Source organism: Pelodiscus sinensis, chromosome 24, assembly GCF_049634645.1.
Source record: "Pelodiscus sinensis isolate JC-2024 chromosome 24, ASM4963464v1, whole genome shotgun sequence".
Taxonomy (NCBI): Eukaryota; Metazoa; Chordata; order Testudines; family Trionychidae; genus Pelodiscus; species Pelodiscus sinensis.
In genome coordinates this window covers 18412209-18433714 of record NC_134734.1, presented here as the reverse complement: position 1 = coordinate 18433714, position 21506 = coordinate 18412209, and positions in this window count along the sequence as shown.

The following is a 21506-nucleotide window of genomic DNA, read 5'->3' as shown; positions in this document are numbered from 1 at the left end:
TGACGGAGCCAGGAGTAATACCCAGCGTCCGGACTCCCAGGCCTGTGCTTTTACAGGCTACGGAAGTGCAATTTGCATTCAGAATCTCGTGTCTCACGTTTCTCGACAAACAGTGCGTCGTTAGAAGCCATGTCCTTGCTCCCTTGACTATGCCCATCTTGGTTGCTGTAACTGCTCCCTCCCTGGTACATGTGCAGCTTTCCAATCTGGCTGCTCCGCGCTCTGCTTCCTGTGGTTCCTCTTGTTTGCCCTCTATGGCGTCCTGGTCCTCCCAGCTGACGTGAGAACGCTGTATATTTTTCCCAGCTAATTCTTAATATTCCTTTGCGTTGTTTTCCAAGGAGAGGCACCGTGTGTTCTGGCTATTCATATTGATGCTGCTTCTCGTGTCCTCCAGGAGGAGGTGCTGACAAATGTTAGCCCTTCTCCATCTCGCTAGAGAACTCAAGTATGTGACCTCAGTGGTGTGTGTTGCTCCCCATCTCTCCTAGCTAGCGAGCAAAGTCTAACCTCAAACCTGAATTTCCAGTGGTTGGCGACGGCCCAAACATTACAGGTGGAGGCTCCTCTCGGAATGTGTGTGTGTGAGGAGGGAGGTAAGTTTTGACACCATTTGTCTGCGGTAGCGCCTCTGACTTCAGGATTGTGCCGTTCAGAGCCAGTGTCCCAAATTCACCTGCCTCTCTGAGAGGCGAACGAGGTGCCAAAGCAGCTGGCGGCCTCACAGGAATCCGTCTTGACTGCAGTCTTCCCAGTGTGCCGGCATAATTAAGTGCTCTCGTGCCCATCTCTAGCAGCTTTGACCAAGCTGCCACTTAGAGAGGATATTTTTGATTTGCTGTTGTAACCCTGCCCTGTGAATGCCGCTAACCAACATAGAGCTGGGATCGATACAGCTGTTGAAGACCTACCGAAGAACTAGACCTAGTGGAAGTTGTGGGGTATCCTCCAGATTACACCTGGCCCAAGAGCTACATTGTTGATGTGGTAATAATGTGGTCGGATGGTTTTTTCCCCTCCTTTCTAGAACTGCAGAAGGGACTCTTACCTAGAGACAATTCTGAACGGTTTCATGTGGCTCCCTGAAATTTTGCATGGTGAGGTTTCCTGCCCTGGATCCATTGAGTTACGTGCAATAGGCTGCACCCACCTCCCTGGGAACCTGATGAAGGATGATCCAGAGCAGGGACCCCTTCCGCCCTGCATATAAGGCCAGGTGGTATTCCTAGGGCAGATGTTGGCCATGGGTGCAGAAGGCTGTGACGTGCAGACACGTAGCCGAGCAAGCTTTCCCCAAGAGGGGTGATGCGGCAATGATAACAAAAATTTCTGGTGCAAACAGTTCACCATAGAGCCAGGCTGCAATGCTTAATATCTCCATGAGCACGGACTCGCTTTCTGTTCCATCCCACGCCCGTCATTTGAAGGGTTATTTTCATTTAGCTTGAAGAAGTTCCTAATAGACTTGAAACTCCAATAAAACCAGTCGAAACCTAAACACGTGTCCACAAAGCAAGCCGGCTTTTTGTAGTGCAGGGGCGCCTGGGAACCTCCCCTGTGCACCAGGACCCTATTGTGTTAGGCTCTGTGCACACAAGGAATGGAAAGGGTTAACCCGTTACTGGGATGCTGACTTGGTAACCCGTTAACCAGACTGCCAGTCGCATGGAGCGGGCTGGCAGGAACCTGAGGTGGTCAGGGCAGCAGGTGGGCGGGCAGGCGGGACCCACCCGTGCTGCAGCGGGCCCCCGTTCCCAGTCACACTGTGGCCCTGAACCCCGACATGCCTCCTGCCCTCAGCAACAGTAAGGTGCGCACACATGCACCCTGACCTGGCTGCCCTGCCCCCACCGAAAGTTAACCAGTTAAATGATAAAATTGTATCATTTAACGGGTTAATTCTTTTGCTTAATCTTTCCATCCCTAGCACATACGCAAAGAGAAGGATCATCTCGGTCCCTAAGGTTGTGCAACCTGCGTGTCAGACGGCTGCTTGCTACAGAGGGAGCCCAAGGAAACAATGAAACAAGATAGGTAGGTACCATGTGGGGCTCGTCAGCTGCCTAAGGGCTGACAAGCTTGTTGAAATTCACTTTACGCTGGCTTAAAAACCTTGGCTTTAAAGCGTTACTCACAGAAAGAGGCCTTGGGGTGGGGGGAGACGCAGGGCCAGTCTGATGTAAAAGTGCCTTAGCCCAGTGACTTGTTCATGGTCAGAGGAAATCTATCAGAAGGGGGTTAGGCATTGGGAACTCCCGGCCTTGTGCTTACACCCCAAAACCGTGCCCCTCTGTGATCACATTCCTCTGCCCCTTTCTAAGGGTGTGTCTAGACTACAGGGTTTTGTCCACAAAAGTGGACTTTTGTTGAAAAAACTATACCTGTGTCTACACTGCCGCTGAGTTCTGTCGACATAACGTTGACAGAACTCAGCAGCTTTGTCGACGGCTGTAAACCTCATTCTACGAGGAATAACGCCTTTTGTCGACAGAGTTCTGTCAACAGAAGGCGTTATTGCATCTACACTGTCTTTTTCGTCTACGCTGTCATGTCGACAAAGCGGCTTGCTTGGTCGACAGAACTGGGTGTAGTCTAGATGCTCTTTGTCGACAGAAGCTTTGTTGACAGTATTTGTCGACAGAACTTCTGTCGACAAAAGCCTGTAGTCTACACATAACTGTCTTGAGTACGACTAGAACAGTAACACTGCATTTCAGGTCCTTCACATCTAACCCTTCCCAGCGGCTCCCCCCCCCCACATGCGAAACTTTCTCTTAAGAAGCAAAACAATTCTTTGCATGCACAGACCACAGGAAGGGCTTGACATTCAGTTTCTTAAATGTATAATTAATAAGCATTGAATGTTAAAAGACCCATTAATGACAGGGACATGTGTATTCGGGCTGGATGGCACCGTGAGCAGCCCCCATCTGTGTTCTGGCTAATCCTCAATGACTTGTACTAATCAATTCGTTTTTGTAACCCTAATAGCTTTTGCCGCCTGTCAAGTACAAACAGAATGCATATTGGAGACACTCGCCAGTGTTTGCAGTCATAGCATTGTGCTGGGGATGAAGCCGTGTTTGTTAGGACCAAAAGGCAACAAAATAAGACCAGAGATTTCCATGGCTCACAAGAAGAGCAGAGGCCCTGATCTTTTTTAAACCAAGACTGCGCTAGTGGTGTAAAGAGGCCTCCTGTGAGTGTCACTGATTTGCACTCGAAGGCTCCTTTCCACGGACAGCCTGCCGAAAAGAGCATTAATGTGACAGCGTGTCTACGTGGGGAAATTGCCCAGCAGAGCAGTAGCAGCGTAATGATTACCCTACTGGAGCTTGACTAGTCAATTTCCTAATGTGGACACGCCCTAATTCAGTGTTCCTTAAGCAGTGGTAGGAGTACCCTCAGGGGTACTTGAGAGAAGTCTGGGGGGGGGGAATATGTCAACACAGCTGAAATTTGGAGAGAACTGGATTTTTGTTTTAAGCTTTACTGCACTTTATTATTTGTGTACTTTTTACATCCAAAAATTTCATCTCCCACCCGGCTACGATTAAGTTGTTTAAACAAATGTGGTGCAATGGTAGAAAAAAAGTGTGTGTGTGTGTGTGTGTGTCTGAAAACTGTAGGTACTGGGGGTACTTACGAATTTTTCTTTTGAAAAAGGGGGTACTTTATTTTTTTTTAAAAAAGTTGAGGAACACTGCCGTAATTGACAATTGAAACCACAGGTAGGGTGAACTCTTGTGTAGAGTTAGATCCACGGGTTTTAGTGCTAGTGAAAGTCGTGAACTTGGGACAGTCTGCTTAAAATGTGTGGGGTCAAACCGGTCCTGTGCAAAACTCCACTTTCCTGCTGTTTCTCTTCAACGGGTTGGCAAAGGCAGCTATAACCCTGCATCCAAACTGCCCTGAACAGTTATCTAGAAATCTGCATCTAGCACTCAAGGTTTGTACCCTAAACCTCTCTGCTTTACCTGTGGGGCTAACGTACCTATATGGCCTCCATTTTCATAGTGTCTGTGCACCTCATCATCTTAACCACCCTCTCTCCCCCATCCTAAGCTTCAGGGGGGTAGCCGAGTTAGATTGTAGCTGGAAAAACTTAAACAACCAATAGTTTAGCTGCATCATCAGGCGGGGGGTGGTGCTATCCCAATATCTTTCAAAATCTTTTATGAAATTAGAGCTGGCGGAAACTTTTCCAGCATCGTTGTGTTTTGACGGCAAATGACAAACTTTTGCTTTTGACTAAATCTCCCTTTTTTTTTTCAATGAAAAGCATTTAAAAAACAACCCCAAAACTGAAATGCATAAAACAAAACCTGCGTGTGGACGTGATTTGGGCCCTTTTTTTGGTGAAAAGGGGACACTTTGACGAAAACAAAATAATAAATTGTCTTTAAAATGTCTGGCAGTGGTGGGAGGGGGAGGAGGGAACAGAAGGCCTTTTACAGGCCTATCAGCCATTCTTCCCAGCCTCAAGGTGCCTACTCTGCTCGTTTACAAGCCTCTTTCCCTTCACGGAGCTCAGCCGAGGATTTTCCAGCCCTGTGCTCATCCCTCCTTTCCAAATATTAGCACAGCGAAGAACCAGGAATTCAGACCTAGGGCATTAAGTAGCTTGCTTGCTCAAGCAGTACTCCAGGGGGTTAGGAGAAAAATGCACCCTCTTTGGCTTTGCATGGTGGTCTGAAAGTTGCCAGGGTATGAGGCAGGGCAGAAGATGGCATCTGGAGGTTGGAAGGAGATGGGGGGGGGGGGGGCGGAGATGAGGGCTCCTGTGTTCTTAGACCCACCACCCCTGCTTGGAGCTAAGAGGCAGAGGAAGGCAACACCTTCCCAAAGTGCCAATCCTGCTCTGCCCCCAGCCTCCACCCCATTCAACACGGGTCCTCTAGGCTGTCTGGGCGTTAGCCCCACCGAGGCTGGGGGCATGCTGACAGCTCTCCCAGAGCTGCGGATGGCCACTGCCCATCCTCTGGGACCAGTGGGGCTGCTTGCTACATGCTCTCCAGGGCCCATACACCCTCCTGGTCAAACGCCCTCCTTCCCCATGCACCAGGGACATCTGGGGCTGCAAGCAAGCCACCCGCCCTGCCCTGCTGTACTCTGGACACGGCTGGGGAAGACTGGGGCCTGGCCCCCCTCACCACACATGCCGTGGCTGGAGAAGGTTGGGGTTCATGCCACCTGCCCTGTTGGGGGGGTGTTAGAAGGCTGGGGCTACATGCTGCCCAGTGTGGGGACAGGTAGGCTGCCCTTATAGTGTAGGGAGGGACGTTTGACTCCCCCTGTGCCCTGGGGGCAGAAGCAGCCGAGCTGGTGGCCTAGGTTCACCCACCGCCCATGGCTCCAAGAGGGAGGGTTGTTTGGTTGTGACTGGCTCCTTGCGTTCTGTTCCCTGCTGTGGGGGGGAGAGAGAGGGGAGTGCCAGCTAGTGGTGAGAGCACAGGGCTAGACAAGGCACCTGCGTTCTGCGCCACCGCGTCCCCCTCCGCGCAACGATGAGCGATGCAGAAACCACGGGCAGCTTTTTTCTCTACGTGTTATGGGTTGTGATTTGGGTCCATTGACTAAACCCCCTTCCACCTGCGCCCTCCCCCCTCGTGCTGTCAAAGCCAGAGTGTCATTGCCGCACAGCACGCAAGCAGTTAGCACCCTCTGAGTGGCAAGGGAGGGCGGGGGGGGGGGGAGGAGAGGGGAAGAGCGGATGGTGTTATTGATCTGTTAGATTACTCAATTTCACCCGTATTGATCAGGTAATTGCTTTATCTCAGTTCTCATTTGGACACTGCCTTGCCGCCTTTCTCCCCTCCCCACAACGCGCTCGCTCTGTTTTTTAACTCTCGTCTGTCATGGACCTCCGGGCGCAGATGGAAGAAAGAGAGGGAGGAGGGGAGGAGGACGTCTTGATGGCCTTCACTGGCATTCATTTCCCGGGGCTGAAAGATGGCGCTTGGCGAGTCGAGACCAACCCTCCTGAAATACACCGAGAGTTCTGCATCGGGCAGCTCTTGGGTCTCCGATGGTGAGAGCTAGTGGTCGTTCCAGTCCGAGAGCACCCTAAGAAATACAGTGGTTCCCAGGCATCCTCGCTTAGCTCTTGGAACACCTCCAGGCGTGGAGTGTCACTGCCCTGGTGTAAATCTGGAGTAAGTCCTTGGAAACCCCTGTCTGGGCCTATCAAGGAAGCTGTTGAGAGAAAAATCAGCCAAAATGTTTCTGGCACAACCAGGACTCTGCCCGTCCCACTGCACAGCCCCCAGCGGCTCTAACCCAGAAGAAATTCCAGGCCCAGCTGTGTTGGGTGCTGCACAGACCGAGGGGGAAACAAGAAACATCGCCTGCCCCAAAGCACGGCAAGGTAGACAAATAGGCCAGGTAGACAAAGGAAGGCTGGTGACCCTCGTTTTATAGATGTAAAACAGCACAGAGAAGGGCCGTGACTTGCCCCGGGTCTTACAGCAGAGCCAATAAAAGAACCCAGGTGTTTTGAATCCTCGGACGGGACCTGGGAAATTATTTTCCTGTTAGAAATAGCAGGGATATCTCATTTCCCCTGCTTGGCTCTCTTTGAGGTCTCCGCGGAGGACTAGAGAGCTGGTATTGGCTTTTCCCCTCCTTTCCCACAAGGGAGGGCTTCTGATTTCTGTAGGTACCAACAAAAAACCCTACCTGGGGTGGGATTCTTTATGACCTGGTGCCGTCAAAGCCAGGCGGTGTCGCACTGGGCTGCAAAGGACACAAGGGGATGGGGAACTGGGGGCAGTTTCTAAAATGTGGGGCCATGACGGTCTTGCAGGTGGGCCGCAGGCTCGGACCTCCCCTTAGCCCCCGCAGCTGGGTACCTGTGTGGTTGCTCCAGCCCTGTGCCCCCCTGTGAGGACGGAGCACCAATGCCGGGGGGGGGGGGGGGCTGGGAGGCAAGGCTCTCAGGCCAGATCCAGATCTTCCTCCCCCCAGCTGGGGAAATGGCAGCGCAGGAAACCCGTCTCCTGGAGATGTTTCCCATTGCTTCAATTGGCCGGCAGGAGGCACAGAGCCAGGTAAGCCCCGTCCCACATGTCCAGGCCCTGCATCCCCACCCTGCTCCTGCTCCCTCCCACCCAGACCCTCTCCCCCCTCAGCCCGCTCCTGCACCCACCGTCCTGGCCAGACCCCTAGTCTCACCTCCTCTTGCATTGAGGGGAATGGGCCAAGGGCTAAAAAGTTTAAGAAAACACCTTTTCCCCCCCTCAGTCATTCCTTCTACTATGTGGGTAGTTTTGCAGCCATGTTTCGAGATGTTTGCTCCAGGGTAGTTATATTGATGTAATTCCACTAGTGCTGAAGTCTCACCCTAGGGGTCTCACCTTAGGGCAGAGCATCAGCAGTGTGGACTGTTTGAAATCCCAAGCTCTCACTTCCTCTGCGTGCGTGCGTGCGTTCCCCGGATACGTTTGCAGGACAGCGGGTGCTGTAGCAAAGCCCAATATCAAAGTGAGTCTGTGGAGAACCAGCCTAGAGCCAGGTGAAGTGAATTTTGCCTATTTGCCTTTGGTCACGTCTTCACTTGCTGTGCCAGAGATCGAGCTTCTGGTGTTTGATTTAGCAGGTCTAGTTAAGACCTACTAAATCGAACGCTGAGGGTGACTCCGATCAGCGCCAGTACTCCTCTCAGTCGTGAGGAGTAAGAGAAGCTGATGGGAGCATTTGCTACCATTGGCCTCCCTCTGAGAAGATGGCGCCACACTCGGCTTAAGGGAAGCCGACTCCAGCACCCTATTTTATGTAGCTGGAATTGCGTCCCTTAACCCGACCTTCCAGGTCTAGTCGGGCCTTAGGAAGTAGCCTGTTTTCTCTCTTTCTGTTTTTGGGTTCTTGTGTGTAGCCATTCTGACTTCAAAGAAATCAAGGTGTTATGTTACAACCTTCCAGCCAAGAGTATTTAGGTTGTTCTCTACCTTCTCTGTCAACTTAACAGAGATTTATTAGAGTAACTACTGGTACATAGGTGCAGTAACTTAAGCCAGGTCTACACTAGAACTGGAAGGTTGGGTTTAGGTACGCAACTCCAGCTTTGCGGAATACATAGCTAAAGTTGCTGTACCTTAAGCTAACCGTGGCGCTGTCTTCACAGAGGGAGGCCGAGGAAAGCAAACACTCCCCATCGGCTTCCCTTACTCCTTGTGCCTGCCAGGAGACCGGTGCCACCCTTGGCATTTGATTTAGTAGGTCTTAACTAGACCCGCTAAATCGAATGCCAGAAGATTGATCTCTGGTACGGCAAGTGGAGATGTGGCCTTAGTAAAACCAAGGCTAATTTTTCCAGTCTTTTTAGGGAAATGGAGATAAGACCTGGATTTCTGACATTAAAAGCCCTCTATTTTACTTCACTCGCTTGACATCTTTTTGGGTCTGTATAAACAAGCATTTGTTTGTTTGCTTCCTGGAGCCGATTGCTTTTAAACAAGTGATCTGACTTTAGGCCACAATTTGGGACCAGAAGTACAGAGTGTATGTTTGTCGGGGAACAGGGCTGGGTCTGTATCTACCCGCCTTTCGCAAGCGGACCCAGCCGCCAGAGAAGCTGAGGGAAATTTTCTGCAGGCCCTGGATCAGTCCCATTGTGTTCAGCCCACGACCTTTGTGCCTTTTTCAAAGAGAATTCCTTAGCCTGAAAATTCCTCCGGCCTCAAAGGACGGCTGAAGTGCAGCCCTGTGGAAGAAAGAGCTGGAAGGAAGGTCCCTTACTCAGGGAGTTAAGAGCCTAGAAAATGCCCACTCTAGAAACGCCCGGAGACATTTCCAACTGGAAGACAAGACGGCCCCATCCTTCAGAAAGGCGCAGGCAGCCCCGTGTGATTCATGCAAATGTTTCCTTGGCCAGAGCAGCCGGATTGTTCTCAATAGTCTTCCCTCAAAATCAAGAAGCTGTTTGGCCAGGAGCCTGGCGGCGGGTTTGTGGGCAGCAAACGGGAAGAAGGTTGGAAATGGGTGCCCGGCTTGTGCTGCTTTTGTGCACCCCTTGCTAACTTCAATATAACAGTGGCCAGGCTGAGTCAGACCAAAGGTCCATCTAGCCCAGAGTCCTGTCTGCCGACAGTGGCCAAGGCCAGGTGCCCCAGAGGGAATGAACGGAACAGGGGACCATCAAGTGATCCCTCCCCTGTCACCCCTTCCCAACCTCTGACAAAGACTATTGACACCATTCCTGCCCATCCTGGCTAATCGCCATTGATGGACCTAACCAGAGCTGGTCTTAGGGGCAAGTGAGCCAGGCGATCACCAGGGCCGGGGCGGTATTCTAACCTGACCTTCTGAACCCTCTCCCAGGTAACTCCCTGACTTTTTTTTTCTTCTTTTTTTTTTGTGTGCTTGACAAATTTCTGTCCGGTATTTTTTTTTGGAAACCACCTGGCAACCCTACAGGCGAGCCCGGTGGTCATCTGGGGCCCCAATTGGTTAGGACCGGCCCTGGGCCTAACCTCCGTGAATTGACCTAGTTCTTTTCGAGGAGAACTTACGATGCAGGAACAGAATGCAGGTCGCTGGTCTGACTCAAGATTTGATCCGACAAGACTTCAGTCCCTGGCAGCGATCCGTCGACAGAGAAACAGCCTAAAGCAAGGAAGGGTGAGTTACGAACCTCTGCGGCAGGAAGCAGACCGCTTTGCCCCTCTCTCGGGTTTGGTTCCTGGGTGTTACGCAGCAGCCTTCTCTGAAGAGATTAAAACCACAAAATTCTCACTGTAGGTTGCATGCCAGGATCCTGGCCGTAACACTCACGCATCCAGCAGGGGAAGGAGGCTCCAGGGAGGTGTTAATAAAACTCCAGACCCAGCTGCAAAATGCAAGAGGCCAATGGCTCCCCAACGGAGCATTTCCCGGGAAAGGGAGCATTGGTGCATGATTGCCTGGCGCATGTATCTGTCTACTGGTACCCCTGCGTGGCACCTGTCACTCAGCACAGAGCGAGCAGCTGCAGTTGCTCTCTGAAGTCACGCGGCTCAGGCAGCCTCCCTTTTACAAACGCCTTATGTCATCCGAGAGTTATTGTTGCCATCAGCCTTCGTGTTTACCGGGGAATTCTCTTCCCCCGGCGGCCTCGTTAATCTGATGTTAAAAGAGGAACAGCGCAAGGGACTGGGTGACTCAGGGGACTCGTGATGGGACGTGGAGATTTTTCAGCTCTCGGGCGACAGCCAGGGGTTTTGTGCCTTCCCTTGGCATAGCTTGTGGCAGGATATTGGGCTGAAATGGCTGCTTCCAGTGGAAGCTCTTTGGGAAGTGAGCTGTTTTCTTTCGGTACCGCACTTAGCCCCCCATCCCGTCCCGTGTGTGGTGTCCCCGCCATGCAGTTAATGGCAATCCCGTATTGCCACCCTGATTGTTTTGACACCGTCTCCTTTGAGCTGAAGCAAAATGCAGGACAATGTAGCACTTTAAAGACTCACAAGATGGTTTATTAGATGATGAGCTTTCGTGGGCCAGACCCACTTCCTCAGTGGCTGTGGCATCTTTGCAGGCAGGTGGAATTCTACAGCTACACGGGGGTTGGGTCTGAGCCGGTCCTACCGGGGGAAGAATTTATTTATTGGATTCACTTTTGCCATTTTTTTCCCCAAATAAATGCTTGGGTGGAGCTTTGCTCTCCATATGGACTGGCTCAGTCTGCAGAGTGGGGGCGGGGGTGGAATGATTCCCAAATATATACCATGGCTGCAGGGCCTCGGAATGAGTCAAGGGATTTTCTCCCCTCTCCCAAATCCCTTAGGAAGGGGGAAGCAGGCTGGGACCTGACTGGGTGAGTGAACGCTGATTGGGATTCCTGCCCCATCTCCCAGACCCGTGGTGAAGTCTCAATGGGTTTCATTCTTGTTGTCCTTTTTGCTTGGGAATTTTTTGGAGCTGTCCTTGAAAAATGATTATTTGCAGGGACAGTTGAAAACCACGCGGATGGGCAGAAAACTGTGGCAAGTTTGGAGGGGGAGGGAGGGGGTTCTCCCTGCAGAAACCTACAAAGAAAGGGGAAACCGTTTCCCTGGAAATTGGTTTAATCATAAGAGCCATTTTCTTTAGGGAATAGGTAGGGATGGAAAACTTTTAACTAATCTACTGCTAATTCCTCTCTGGCACGGCTTGGCTGGGGTGATTATCAGTCTGGTCTTATCTGCCCCCTCCATCAGCAATAGTCTCTAAGCCCTGCCTGCTCTCTGATATATTTATCCTCGCAGTCCCCTTGGGAGGCAGGGCAGTGCTATCATCCCAGTCACATAAATGGGAAACTGAGGCACATACTGCCTGAGTCACTCCCAAAGCGTGGGGTGGAGCAGGGAATAGAACTCCCGGCTTAGTGCCCTGAGTGCTCGGAATTGTCCCCGTGTCTGTAGGTAATTTAGGTCTTATCTGCCCCCTCTAGCCTTCCCACGCACCCTGGGGCTAGAGGAGATGAGCTCAAGGCCTGTGATTTGTCTCTGCCTGCTAGATGGGGCTGACCCCTGTGCCAGCAAAGAGCCCCTCGTCCCTGCAGGCCTCCTGTTCCAAGGGGCGGGGAGATGCTAGGAACGGTGAAGGCAGGACTCCGGAGTGCGAGAAGAGAGCGAAAGCTGGCCTGGTACTCCCCCTCCCCAGCCAACCGCAGATCGATGCTGCCCGGCGAGGGTGAAAAGCCAGCATCCGTGCTATTAATTTAGAGATTTCCCCCGAGAGGGGAAACTTTACCCGCCTTTCATTAGCCTGCCCAAACACACTGGCCTCCCGGCACCCCCTTCCCGAGCAGCAGGCAGGGGAAGACTGGCGAGGGAGCTAGCAGGAAAGCTGCCCTGTGGTCGTGCCTGTCCCACGGGGGTTATAAGGTTCTAACCACTATGCCCTGCTTCCCCAAAGCTGGCCTTGGGCAGCTCACTCAGCCTCAGAGAGAGAGGTGGGAACCTCACAGCGGGGTTGGTGGCTTTACAGCAGGGTAACATTGGAGCAGGCAAAACGTGTCTGAAAATGTCAGCCCTCCCCAGCACCCTGATGCCAGCATGTGTGCTGTGCGGAGACCAAGGCTAGCGAAACTCGGTCGCCAGACGTCTGTGGTCAATGATGCAATCGGGAGGGGTGGCAAGTGCTTTGGAGGTTAGAGTCGTAATTCAAAATGATCTGGGGACACGGAAGAAATGATCCGAGGGAAACAAGATGAAGTTCAACAAGGACAAATGCAAAGTGCTCCACTTACGGAGGAACAATCTGTGTCTCTCAGACAGAATGGGAAGTGACTGTCTAGGAAGGAGTCCGCCAGAAAGGGATCTAGGGTCAGAGTGGACCACAAGCTAAACATGAGTCAACAGTGTGACGCTGTTGCAAAAAAAGCAAACATGATTCTGGGATGTCTCTTGCTCACAACACTGCTGTTAATACGAGAAGTCATTCTTCTGCTCTACTCTGCGCTAATTAGGGCTCAACTGGGGTATTGTGTCCAGATCTGGGCACCACATTGCAGGAAAGATGTGAAGAAATTGGAGAAGGTCCAGAGAAGAGCAACAAGAATAATGAAAGGTCTAGAAGACATGACCGATGAGGGAAGACTGAAAAAATTGTTTGTTTAGTTTGGAAAAGAGAAGACTGAGAGGGGACATGAGAGCAGTTTTCAAGTACCTAAAAGAGTGTTGTTACAAGGTGGAGGGGGAAAAAATTGTTCTCCTTGAGTTATGAGGACAGGACAAGAAGCAAGGGGCTTAAATTGCAGCAAGGGAGGTTTAGGTTGGACATTAGGAAAAACTTCCTCATTGTCAGGGTGGTGAAACACTGGAATACGTTGCCTGGGGAGGTTGTGGAATCTCCATCTCAGGAGATATTTAAGAGCAGGTTAGACAGACAGCTGTCAGGGATGATCTATGGTGTTTGATTCTACCGTGCGGATATGACTTGATGCCCTCTCAAGGTCCCTTCCAGTTCTAGGGTTCTATGATTTTACTCTGGGAGTGTCCAATTACAGCCACGCCCTCTTTAAGGCTCCTTCACCATGCCAGTGACGGGCACACCCGCTGTCATGTAAATGAGAATCAGGCCCAGTGTTCATTTCCGATTTTGTCGTCCTGCCTGTGTCTGTGTTTTCAATCCCTCATTCCGAGTGACAGAATCCGTCCGTCCTACCACGGGCAGCGTTAGTCGACGTCCATGGATGAGCCCCCCAGAAATTCGATCCAGATTCTCGTGTGAATGGGCCCTGTCCCAGGAGTGGTCTGCCCACCCTTCCATCGCAACAGCGGCGCAGCTGGGCCCAATCCTCAGTGGAGTGGGGAGCCTGGCCCAACCCCATGGTGCAGGAGTCACTGCGGGTGTGTGTGTGTGTGTGTGTGTGTGTGTGTGTGTGTGTTGTTCTCCAGTAGTTGTCAGCCTCCAGTGTCCCCCTCCCCCCCCCCAGCTGGGCTGTGATGGGGGCTGTGCTGTCAGGGCATGATGAGCTTGCCCTAGGCTGTACAGTGCCGCCAGTGAATTTGGACGCTTGTCCTCCTGTGGGATGTCTCGCTAGCTCCCATTCCATCCAGAGCCTCTCCTTATCTACCCTCCCAACGACAGACACTTATCTCGCTATCCTCCCATCTCGACCTGCCCGATCACCTCTCAGCCTGCTACCCCCATCACCCCTCGGGCTGGGCCACGGTGAGTAACAGCGAGATCTGTCCAGCTGGAGCAGGGCTCTGTCCTGCTTTGGGGTGTAGGTGTCACGCCTGATGTGGCGAGAAGGCTGACAGCTCTGGGACAGTGGGAACGCAGCCACACGGACTTTCAAGCAGCCCTATTTTACAGGTACCTTCCCTCCCCCCCCATACAACCCCTTTCATCCGATCAAAGCCTCTTATATCAGCTAGTCTTACACAAGGTAATTAAGAACCCCTCCCGCCCAATTCCTAGCTCAGGTACCATAATCCTTGAATGCCCCCGGAGTCTAAGGTGCAGGCCATGCGACTGTTTCTTCCAGCTCCGTGAAGAAAGGGGACCAGCTTTTCTTTTCTGGGCTCAAGCTTTCGCACCGTCGGGGGGCTGAGTCATAGGTCTGGGTGGGCTATCAACACGGTGCAGCAGCCTGACGAGGCCAGGGCCACATTATGACTTTCGTGGGCCCTAGGCACTTTTGCCTCTTCCTCCATAAAAAAAATATTAAAAATTATTTTTGCTATAACTTTAAATACTTCAACATTTTATTTTTTTTCTGTTTTAGGCAAAAGGTAATAGATTTTCGCGGGCCCTAAAAGTTTCATTTTTTTCTGGTGTGAGAATTTTTGTAAAACATTTTCTTCAACCCTAAACATTCATTTTTTTTCTTCTGATTTTAAAAGAAATTAAAACATTTTCGTAAGCCCCTAACAGTATCATGGGCCCTAGGCACTGTGCCTAATGGATAAGTCGGCCCTGGAGGAGGCCTTAAGGCAAGGGTAGCCAACCCATGGCTTGTGAGCCACATGCGGCTCTTCACCCCGAAAGCTGCCCCCGCCCCCAGCTCCCTGTATTCACTGGTTGCAGGGGAGCTGTCTGGCGTGGCAAAACGGTGTCGGCAAGATGGCGTTGGCCGACAGGAACCTGATGTGGCCAAAAAGCCTAACCTGCCATTTTTAAAGGGGCAGCATCTTTTTTTTTTTTTTTTTTGACTCAACAATTCTGGTGCGGCTCTTCGCATTTTTTCCGCTGCTGTTTCGGCTCTCTTTGTTTAATGCGTTGGCCACCCCTGCCCTAGAGCAAGTGTCACTGTAAATGACTCCACAACAGCAATGTCCTGGAATCAGTAAAACTGAGGCGCTGAGAAAAAAGGGTTCTATTCTCACTGACACGGAAGATGCTGCTGTGAGGTTTACACCTGCTTCACAGCCCTGGATGCTTCCAGAGCAGCGGTACATGGCCTTTGTATTGCCCTGTCCGGGGCACAAGGCGTAGAAAATTCCACCCGAGGTCTTGTTCTCATGTTTAGGAAAGCTGCCTTGTACTGCCCGGGCGGCAAATTTCATTTGTGCTCCCTGATTTTGTGTAAGGATGTTGATCCTGACTGGGAGGAGAGTTGTCTGCATGTCACAGGTAAACTGAGGCAGAGAACAAAGTGGTTTACCCAAGGACCTCTGCAGATGCAGGGGCAGAGTAAGGCATCGCACTCTGATCTCCCCAGCCTTAGGCGAGGACCTAAATCCCGGCCCCATCCTTCCTCACGGACGCAACAGCCCGCCCCTAACCCAGTGGCACAAAATGGCTGCCTGTCTCTATGGACAGCAGCCTCCTTGGCGCAGAAACCGTGCAGGAGAGGGCTGAGAATAGCTGCTCCGGGGCACATCCGCCCTGGATGTGAGGGGAGAGGGAAGGAGTGTTGCTCCGGTTAGGGGGAGGCCCCTAGAAGGGCAGGGGACCCTCCCAGAGAGGGGAAGGGAAGGAAGGGCTGGGAGGGGAGTGTTTGAAACACCCATGAAGGGGCTGGCTTGGAGGGTCAGGCAGAGAGGGGCCCGTGAACAGTGGGGCAAAGAAGGGTCCATGTGGGGGGAGGGGAGGGAAGGGCCGGCTGGAGCTGACCGTGAGGGTCGGTGTGGGGAGAGGGGCCGGAATGTGGAACGCAGGGTACCGACGGGAGGCCCGGGGCTGACCCCATGGGGCTGGGGCGGGGGGGGGGGAGGTAAAGAGGAAGGCCAGTGTGTTTGGGGTTGGGGGGAGCTGACTCAGGGGGCTGACGGAGCAGAAGGAAGTCGGGGTGGACCCCTGAGCGCTGAGGGTCCGGGTGTGGGCAGGAAGGCTGGAGGCGACAGCGATGCGGCAAGAGGAGCAGCGGGCACCTCTTGGGGGGGGCTGGGCATGGCCTGTGCGGAGGCAGAGCTGCTGAGCTGGGGGTCAGGGACGAGGGGGGGGGCGTAGAGATGTGAGTGAAATGGGTTTATTACTCGGAGTCTGTTTGCCACGATTGGTATCGACCCGCAGCTGTCACCTTTCATTGCCGCTAATGGGACATGAGGAGGCTTCTGTAACCAGAGTGGGCGGCGCTGCCCTTCCCTCCCGCTCGCTCCTTTCTGGCCCCCGTTTCCTCCCCCCCACCCTCGATGTTTGATTCCTTTCCCAGTCCCCTTTCCCTCCTCCGCCTGTGACTCCATCCCTTGCTCTTTCTCACTCCCCTCCTTTCCTCTCCATAGTCTGGCCTTTTCATTCCCTCCTGTCTTTTCTCCTCGTCTTTTGTCCAGCACGTTGTTTATTTTGTCCCGCTTGTTGCTTATTGCTCCTCCTTTCCTTCCCCCTTTTCTTTTCTCGTTCCCCCTCTTTCTCATATCGCTCTCGTCTTCACATCCGTTTATTTCCTCTTCTCTGTCCCCAGCCCCGCCCCACTTTCCTGCTCCCACCTCTGAGCCTCCCCATCTCTGGGTACCTGCCATAAAACTCAGATCTTTCCTATGCTCCCCTGGGGATGAGCTTTGAATTTGGTAGGGAATTTTCTTACTCGTCCTCTGTCAGCGCTGCTCTTCCCACACAACCCACTCGCTGGAGCTGGGGCCGCGACGAAGCCTCCTGTTTCTTCTACTTTCCTCCCCGGCCTTATCTTATTATTATTTTAATTGGCGATCTCACCCGCCGGGAGAAACGTAACCGACGAGAAATGGCATATTGATCCCCAGAGCCGCTGCGGGGATGGTGATGTCCCCCGAGCCACTCCGGTTTACTGAAAGCGGCGAGGATCTGCTTATTCGCTCCGTTCACATCCCCCTGGCTGGGCGGGCTGGGAAGGGGTGATATCTTAGTATGCACCAGATGCAGATGCCGTCCAAGGCTCCGGCTGCCGTCCGGTTATTTGCAATTACCCCCAAAGACATGCATGGGCACATCCTTGTTTGTCTGCAACTCCGGGTCCAAACGTCGGCTGCCCTAGTCAGGGCACAAACTCCGGCCCCCGGCTTCAGCACAGTCATGCAGCAGGGTGAGGGCACCTAAGTGACAGGCCAGCACGCTGGCAGTTGAGTGGACACTGGGGCAACAGGGACCAGTGTCCGGGGCATCAGGTTGGGTCCTCCTGGAGTGCATCATGAAGGAGAGGCACCTCACTGGAGGTGTTTATAAGCTCTCTGAATGACGGCCCCACCCTTTTTTTGGATCCTGGGTCAGCTGGAGTAAAAGACAGGAAACAAAGGGTAGGAATAAATGGTCAGTTTTCAGGCTGGAGAGAGGTAACTAGCAATGTCCCACAGGGGTCCTTACTGGGACTGATCCTATTCAACCAATTTATAAACGAGCTGGAGAAAGGGGTAAACAGCGAGGTGGCAAAATGTGCAGATGATCCAAAACTGCTCAAGAGAGTTTAGTCCAAAGCAGACTGTGAAGAGCTTCAAAAGGATCTCATCAAACTAGGTGACCGGGCAGCAAAATGGCAAATGAATTTTAATGTTGATAAATGCAAAGTAATGCACATTGGAAAATATCATCCCAACTATACGTATAGAATGATGGGGACTAAAATAGCTGTTACCACTCGAGAGAGATCGTGCCGTCTGTGGCTAGTTCTCTGAAAACATCCCATCCATGTGCAGCGGCAGTCAAAAAAGCAAACCATGTTAGGAATCGTTAAGAAAGGGATGGAGAATAAGACAGAGAGGCTACGTCTAGACTGGCATGATTTTCCGCAAATGCTTTTAATGGAAAAGTTTTCCCTTAAAAGCATTTGCGGAAAAGAGCATGCAGATTGGCACGGACGCTTTTCCGCAAAAGCACTTTTTGCGGAAAAGCGTGGGTGCCAATCTAGACGCGCTTTTGCGCAAAAAAGCCCCGATCGCCATTTTCACGATCGGGGCTTTTTTGCGCAAAACAAATCTGAGCTGTCTACACTGGCCCTTTTGTGCAAAAGCTTTTGCGCAAAAGGACTTTTGCCCGAACGGGAGCAGCATAGTATTTCCGCAGGAAGCACTGATTTCTTACGTGAGATCATCAGTGTTCTTGCAGAAATTCAAGTGGCCAGTGTAGACAGCTGGCAAGTTTTTCCGCAAAAGCAGCTGACTTGCCAGTCTAGACACAGCCAGATTGTCTTATTGCCTCTATATAAATCCATCCACATCTTGAATATTGCATGCAGTTGTGGTCATCTTATCTCAAAAAATATCTTGGCACTGGAAAAAGTTCAGAAAAGGTATACAAAAATAATTAGGGGTTTGGAACGACTGCCATATGAGGAGCGATTAATATGACTGGGACTTTTTGGATTGGAAAAGAGACGACTAAGGGGGATATGATAGAGATCTATAAAATCATGACTGGAGTGGAGAAAGTGAAGAAGGAAGTTATTTACTTGTTCCCATAACATAAGAACTTGGGGTCAACCAAATGAAATTAATAGGGAGCAGGTTTAAAACAAAGAAAAGGCAGTCAACCTGTGGAACTCCCTGCCAGAGGATATTGTGAAGGCCAGGGCTTTACAGGGCTCAAAAAAAGAACTAGATACATTGATGGAGGATAGGTCCATTGATGGCTGTGGAGCAGGATGGGTAGGTATGGTATCCCTGCCTCTGTTTGTCAGCACATGGGAATGGGCGACAGGGGGAGGGATCATTTGATGGTTGCCTGTTCTGCTCACTCCCTCTGGGGCAGCTGGCATTGGCCACTGTCGGAAGACAGGCCACTGGCTGGATGGACCCAGTGTGGCTGTTCTTATGTTCTCCCTGCTGGAGTTGCAAAGGCTCCCTGGCCTACGTGGCACTGGGCGTCGCGAACCCTGGGTCCCCTCGACTTGCTCTGTGATCTCAGCTGAGTGCCTTCCCCTTTCTCTTGGCAGGGGGAGGACGACGCTCCTGAGCTTGCTAAGGTGCTTGGGGATCCCTAGCTGAGAACCGCAAGCTGAGAATTCGCATTGCTGTTAGACAAGGCAGCTGCAGCCAGTTCCCATGTTCTCCAGGGAGATTCGAGTCTGGACAAATACCCGGGTGGATTATTTTCAGTTTTTTGTGGAACAGGCAAAGCCGGCACAGGCCTGGGGCTCTTGGCATGGTGCCGGCATGGTTCAGGGTTTTGCAATGAGTGGGCACCGCTGGATTGGAGCTACACCCTGTCGGCCACCCAGACAGGCTCCAAGATGGTAAATAAATGACGCCAGACTACATCCAGCACTCTGCACTGCAGGGGCATGTGTGTAGGCTGCATTTATTAAGGGCTACGTGTTTGTGTGTGCGTGTCAGCATGTTAATAGGCAGCAGGTTTAAAACAAACAAAAGGAAGATTTTCTTCACTCAGCACGCAGTCAACCTGTGGAACTCCTTGCCAGGGGATGTGGTAAAGACTAGGACTTTAACAGGGTTCAAAAAAGAGCTAGATAGCCATTGATGGACCTAACCTCCTTGAATCTATTAGCCAGGATGGGTAGGAATGGTGTCCCTGGCCTCTGTTTGTCTGGAAATGAGCGACAGGAGAGGGATCACGTGAGGTTTACCTATTGTGTTCCCTCCCTCTGGGGCATTTGGTATTGGCCACTGTCAGCAGACAGGATACTGGGCTAGAAGGACCGTTGGTCTGACCCAGTCTGGCCGTTCTTATGACTATGAAATTTGCCTCTGTGTGGCTTAGCCCTCGTGTGCGAGTGCACCTATGAATTTGTGTGGCCATGGATCTGAATTTGTAGCTGGGAGGGTGGCTGCCTATTTGCCTGCCAGGGGTGTGGCTGTGAGCGTATCTGTGTCTTTGTGAGTTTCACTATGACTTTGTGCGCACACGCGTGTGTGATGGTAAATGAGGTGCTGCTGCCTTTGGATGTGATTGTGAGCATGTCCCTGTTAGGGTGTGAATGAATTTGATCTGAGGAAGTGGGTCTGGCCCACGAAAGCTAATAAACCATCTTGTTAGTCTTTAAAGTGCTGCATAGTCCTGTCTTTTGTATACCTGTGTGTGTCGGTGCAGGGAGATGACAAATATTATTTACGCTAGTGAATTCCAACACCTCGCCCTCTACTGCTCCCACTTGGAGTCTCATCTCAGCCCCACCCCTGTAATATTTTGGATGAATTTAGGGGGAGAAATGCAGGAAGATTATGTCATGTTGGCAGGAGGGATCACACATCCCTTTGCCTAATTAACCTTCAGAGTGTTGGTGTCTGGGCCTGACGAAGGGCAGAAAGAACGCGGTGGATGAAGCTTAGCGTCTGAATGCTAACACGAGGCCTGTGGTGCGTGCATATGAGAGACTTTCACCGCAGGCTGAGCAACTTACAATTTCTTTCTGTCCTATCACAACCTGGGTCCTTGCCAGCTCTTTAAATTGCTCCCTGCTGACTTTTGCTGCAGCTCAGCCAGCTCTTACTGGAACTGTGCACCTGGGCGCACCTGCTTCCTTTCACCTCTGTGCTCAGCCTTTCTGGAACGTGCAAGTTTTTGAGACAAATTGGTATTGGAAATTGAATTCTCAACCAACCCCCCTGCCCTGTTTCTTTTATACCCAACTTAGTTAAAAAATGTCCAATTTTTGGACTGTGAAGAGAGCTCGGATAAATGTTCCCACCGTTAAAAAGTTTAACGTTTCAAAATTAAGAACATAAGAACGGCCAGACAGCATCAGACCAAAGGTCCATCTAACGCAGTGTCCTGTCTTCCAATAGTGGCCAATGACAGTTGCCCCAGAGGGAGTGAACAGAACAGGGAATCATCAAGTGACCCCACCCCTTTCATCCATTTCCAGCCTCTGACAAACATAGACTAGGGACACCATCCCTACCCATCCTAGCTAATAGTTATTGATGGACCTAACCTCCATGCATTTACCTAGCTCTTTTTTGAGCCCTGTTAAAGACCTGGTCTTCACAATATCCTCTGGCGAGGAGTTCCACAGGTAGACTGTGCGCTGCGTGAAGAAAAACTTCATTTTGTTTATTTTAAACCTGCTACTTACTAATTTCAGTTGGTGACCCCTAGTTCTTATGGTATGGGAAAATTAGACCTTTTTTTGAAATTCTGAAAAATGGGAGTGGAAAAACTGAACCCTCCCCCCCCCAATATTTTTGTGGTTTTATGAGTTTCTCTAGTCTCTCTCATTACTCTCTGTTCCTTCCTACCAACCCAGCTCATCTTTCCACCTGCCTGCTGGCCTGCACAGAGGGAGCCAGAGAGGGATTAGGGCTCTGCTATCGGCCAGGTCTTTGGTTGGCTTTTGTGTATATCTCTTGCTTTCACCGCTCTGCCTCACTTTGGTCCGTGTCTTACACTTCCTCTTGAACAAGCCAGACACGACTGAATAGCTTGTGCTTACACGCATGTACACCACACTAATTGTGACATTCCAGTCATGCTACACACAGTTTATCTTTTTGGTCTTGTCTAGACGAGGCATTTGGCAGTTCAGGGAATGTTCTGGAATAGCAATTCTGGAGTAACGCCGTGTGTGGAAACACGCATTCTGAGGTGAATGCCAGATTAAGCTAAGCAGGACCAAGACACTCTTGTTGCAGTGAGAATATGTGGAGTGTCACCTGAACAGCTAGGGCATTTTAAATTCACACTCTACCTCTAATCTGAATTAACTTTTAAATGTAGACAAACCCTTGGATTTG